This window comes from Mandrillus leucophaeus, unplaced genomic scaffold (genome assembly GCF_000951045.1).
Source record: "Mandrillus leucophaeus isolate KB7577 unplaced genomic scaffold, Mleu.le_1.0 Scaffold243, whole genome shotgun sequence".
NCBI lineage: Eukaryota > Metazoa > Chordata > Mammalia > Primates > Cercopithecidae > Mandrillus > Mandrillus leucophaeus.
The window spans coordinates 3,136,699-3,142,158 of record NW_012102510.1 but is presented as its reverse complement, the minus strand read 5'-3'; positions in this window follow the sequence as shown (position 1 = coordinate 3,142,158).

The window sequence follows — 5,460 nt, the reverse complement described above, 5'->3', positions numbered from 1 at the left end:
TCATTTATTTTTATTTTATTTTATTTTAAGTTCCGTGATACATGTGCAGGCTGTGCAGGTTTATTACATAGGTAAACGTGTGCCATGGTAGTTTGCTGCACCTATCAAGCCATCACCTAGGTATTAAGCCCAGCATGCATTAGCTATTTTTCCTGATGCTCTCCCTCTCCCCGCACCCCCCACCACAGGCCCCAGTGTATGTTGTTTCCCTCCCCATGTCCATGTGTCCTCATTGTTCAGCTCCCACTTACAAGTGAGAACATCCAGCATCCTTTATTAAAAAGACAATACTTTCTCCATTGAAATGGTTTTGTACTTCATAAAAAAATTAGTTGACTAAGGCCAGGCATGGTGACTCCCACTTGTAATCTCAGTGCTTTTTAAGGCCAAGGCAGGAGGATCACTTGACACCAACCTGGGCAACATAGTGAGACCCTGTCTCTACAAAAAAATAAAAAATTAGCCAGGTGTGGTGGCATTTGCCTGTAGTCTCAGCTACTCAGGAAGCTGAGGTGGGAGGATCACTTGAGCCCAGGAGTTGCAGGCTGCAATGAGCTATAATTGAACCACTGCACTCCATCTTGGGCAACAGTGAAACTCTGTGAAAAACAAAAATGTCGACTAGAGGAGGATTCTGGGAAGGTGGTGGAGTAGGAAGCACCAGGAATGCACCTCCCCACAGAAATAACAGTTACACTGACATAATCTGTCTGACATAACTATTTTGGAACTCTGGAGTCTGTCTAGGGCTTGCAATTTCCAGGGGAAGCCTAAATGGTGAGTTGCAGTTAATTTCAGTCAATTTAAGCTCTTAGCACAGTAGCAGCTCCCCACCCCTGACTTTTCAGCTCTATGGCAAACAGCTGTGCACATGTTCCTGGAGCCGCTTGCACACAACCTGCAGGAGCAGAGTAGGCAAAAATAACTCTATCTTCCAATATTGGGGATCTGTGCTTGGATTGCTAATCACTGCTTCTGATCACAGAATTGCAGAAAATGAATTAGCAGCCATTGTTGTTACATCTCCCACTACTGTTGAAAACCTCACCTTCTGGAGGTTGCAGTGAGCCAAGATCATGCCACTGCACTCCAGCCTGGGCAATAGAGCGAGACTCTGTCTCAAAAAAAAAAAAAAAAAAAAACTCACCTCCCATCCACCCACCCCTACTGATGTGATTTCCAGGAGATTTAAAGGGTCAGTGCCTTTCTCACTCATTTTTCTCTTTTTCCCCCTTTTGGGAGCCAGCCATAGTACACTCAAAAGCAACCATACATATGGGAGAAATTAGAAAGTCACCACGCATGCCCAGGGGAAGGGACTCAGGCTTAGTAAAGACTTGAGAAGACTGAGTTTACACCTTAGGCTGATCCTCAGCACAGAGACAGCCTACAACAATTAAATAAACAAGTAAATAAATAACAGAAAGCCTTGGGGAAAGGGGAGTATCTGATATACAGAGTTATCACATTATTACATTTGAATGTCCAGTTTTCAACAAGAAATCAGAAGGCATACAAAGAAACAGGAAAGATGGCCCTTTCAAAGGAAAAAATAAACTAATAGAAACCGTCCCTGAAAAAGACCTGTCAGCCATGTTCTGGGAGCAGTCATGCCCATACAGGAACCCAGCAGGAGGCACACCTATGCATATTTCCAGAGGCAGAACTGCAGATGTCAGTCCCAGTTGTGGACCCTGAAGCAGCCCTGTGACTTGGTTCTAGCCTCTCTCAGCCACATCCCAGAGCCAATCCTGCCTGTCTAGTGACCTACCCAGTAACCCAGCAGGAGACAGCCCAGGGAACTGGTGGGAGTCACGTGCATCCACACACCTGGTAACAGGGCTGCTGTCTGTGTTCCCAACTGCAGACCTTGAAGTGGATCCTTGTCCCAACACTAGTCCCACTGACCAAGGTCCTGGAAGCAGTCCTGTTGGCCCAGACACCATGCAGGATCCATACCTACCTAGGACTCTGGTACTAGACCCACCAACTGCAGGACCCACTGCATACCCAGCTAGCAACCACTTGGCCCAGCTAAATCCCTACTTGACTGCGATCCCAAGTGCAATCCCATCAGCCTAGAGACCCTTAACCCCCTGTAGCCACAAAATTCTTTGTTTTCTTTTTATTTTTTTAAAACTTATTAAAAGTTTATTTATTTTGTAGTCATTTTCTTCCTTTGAGACAAGGTCTCACTCTGTAGTCCAGGCTGGAGAGTGGAGGCACAATCACAGCTTACTGCAGCCTCAACTTCCCAGGCTCAAGTGATCCTCCTCCACCTCAGCCTCTCAAGTACCTGAGACTACAAGCATACCACCACATCTAGCTAATTTTAAAAAATTTTATAGAGATGGGGATCTCACTATGTTGCCCAAGCTGTCCTCAAACTCCTAGGCTCAAACAATCCTCTGGCCTTGGCCTCCCAAAATGCTGGGATTATAGGCATGAGCCACTGCACCAGCCAAGGTCTTTGCTTTCTTAATCTATCTCTGAGAATAAATTTTTGAATCATGGGGGCTGCATCTTCTGCACCCACTCCAGGAACACTCCTTGCATCCCTGATAAAGATTTCTCCTAAGCCTGGAAAGTTACCTCGTGGTCTTTCCATAAAAGGTTTATTGAATTAAGTCGCAATTGGAATCTATACACCAATGAAGATCCTAATTGTCAATGACCAGAAGATGGATCCTTTGAATTAGAAATAAAAATTTTATTCAAAATGTATTTGAAAACAATTTTAGAGAACTCTTATTATAAACTATTTGCTTATTGTATTTATGGGAAGATCAGACAGAACAAAGAACTCAGAAAAGTATTATGACTAGCCCAAAAAATTTCCTTAACAAAATTGAAGAACAAAAGCAGACCTAGAACAAAAGTTGAAATCTGCTCCCACTATAAATCCCCCTTCTCCACTCACACCCTACTTAATCCCCAACTCCATGTCGCTGACCCACCAGAGTATCTAATCACTCTCTGGGCCCCTGATTTGAACCCCCCTCCTCAGCCTCTCCCTCCTCCTCTATCTCCTCAACAAATTCCCTCCATTCCTCCAAACTCCAGAAAAACTCCTTAGACATCCAGCTGCTTTCTTTTATCTCTCTTTCCCTGGATGATTTACGAAAACCCTCCCAATCTTAAAAGCCCTAATCAGGCCTGGTCTTAAAACCTGAAGCTTAGAGGTCATTTATGTAAGAACTGACTGCCATGAAATAAATCTGGCACAGGCTCCAAGGACACTCAACAAGGCTTGTTTTTCTGTGCCTTGAAACCTCTCCTATTTCCCAGGGCTTTGTAATCAGACTCCATCAGCTCCAGACCTCTCTATGCAATGCCCCCTGTAAATGTATCCTGGACTCCCTTCTCAAAGAATTCATGTCTCCTGGACAGCAACAGACATTTTAAATTATAAAGCTATTTTGCCCCCACCTTCAGAAGGACCTACCAAGTTCAGAAAATAGTTGGAGAGATCAGTGGCCATCTGTAACCCCACACATAGAGACCTTGACTGGCTGCTAAGGGGTGTATTTCCCTCTCATGATCATACTGCAGTTGTTAGACAGGCCAGATGGCCTCCCGGGGAAGACTCCCTCCACAGAGGGAACGGATGGCTGAAGCCCCTTCCTGGCCCTCCTGCAAATGAGGAGATCACCCAGCTAGTCGCTGATATTCAGGGCCTGACAGGGACAATATCAGAGGCTCTCCTCCCAAGGTAAATTTGTATAATGTTGAATTATGTATTCAGAATGAGGGAGAGCACCCCAAGGCATTTGTCAAGAGACATATACAAGGTTTTCAAAGGCGTATGGCATTAGATCCTGAAGCTCCAGAGTATAGAAATATTCCAGTTTCTGCTGTGGTCGGAAATCTTCTTGATATAAAAGAGCAAATCCAAAATAGTATAGTGGTTGGGCTGGTCAGTCTGTAAGCATAATAATAGAAGCAGGCACTCAATTATTTGAAAATAACTTGCAAGAAAATAAAGGGTAAAAAGAACTAAAATCAAGTCATCTTGAAGCTTGAATTGTTACAGAAACAAAGGCATGCCTCTAAGAATGACTCAAAGTTCTTTCATATCTTTGGTCAGCCACAAGGTTTTTCTAGTTTGCCTTCTGAAATTTGAAGATATTGCAAAGAGCAGAGGCACTGGAAAAATCGCTGTCCTGTACAAAAAAAAAAAAAAAGAAAGAAACTCTCCCTAGAATCCAACATCTTTAGAAGGTTCATTATTCCCCTCCTTTGGGACAATACCACTTTGATTGATGAGGTCAGCTGATCCTCGGTTGCACCTCAAAGCCCACCATTGAACTTAAAGTAGAGGATTAAGAACTGGATTTAATCGACACTGATAGGACTTTCTCTACTATTCACTCAGAAGAATTCTCTCTACTTGTTACCTCTGCCTCTATTCAAGCTATTGGAATCTCTGGGCAACTTATTTCATCGCCCATATCTCAGGACACCCCAACATCCTTTGCCCTCTCAACATCTGCCATGCCTTTCTAGTTTCTGACTCCTCACTTAGCAAACCTTTTAGGTAGGGATTTATTATGAAGGTTTAATGCTGCCATACAATGTGATAAGGAAGGCGTTTTTATGTCTCTGCCTTCAGACCAAACTTCAAACTTTCTATTAACCTTAGTATTAAAGTTAATATGCTCTCTCATGGAAACCCCTCTTGATTTAAATTCCTCTAAAGAGGATGCATTCTTAAAAGATGTCCCAGCTTGTCTCTGGGCTTAATGTGCAAATGAGATTGGACTACTACTGAGTACAGAACCGGTACACATTGCATGAAAAAGGAACAAACATTTCCCATCAGCAGTAGCTCAGTACCCCTTCTCACAAGATGCAGAGAGAGGAATTGAACCTATCATGGACTCCCTTTTGCAGCAAGGTGTACTTATTTTCACCACTTCACCCTGTAACACCCCAATCTTACTAGTAAAGAAAGAAGGAAAATTTGCTTCCAATAGAAATCAAATCTATTTGTACAAGATTTGTAAGTTGTACAAGATTTGTAATTCCCTGCCACCCTGTTATCCACAGCGCAGCTACTATCCCTATCTCAATTCCTGGTGATGTAGTTGACCTCTGCTCAGCTTTCTTTTCCTTTCCGTTGCACCCTGACTCAGTTTCTCTTTGTATTTACATTTAGAGGGAGGCAATTAACATGGACTCGCATGCTTCAGCGATATTTTTTTGTGAGTCCCTCTCAAAATTCTCTCTAATCCTTAAAGCCTACTTGGATTCTGTAGCCTTCACCCAAGACTCCATTCTTGTGCAATATATTGATGACTTTGCCCTTTTGCTTTGTAACCAAACTAAATAGGATACCCTTAAAGACACTCCCTCACTCTCCTAAAGGCACTAGCTGACTGAGGCCATAAAGCCTCTAGGTCTAAACTTCAGTTAGTGCAAACAACTGTTACTTACTTAGGACATGAAATAGCTCAGGGC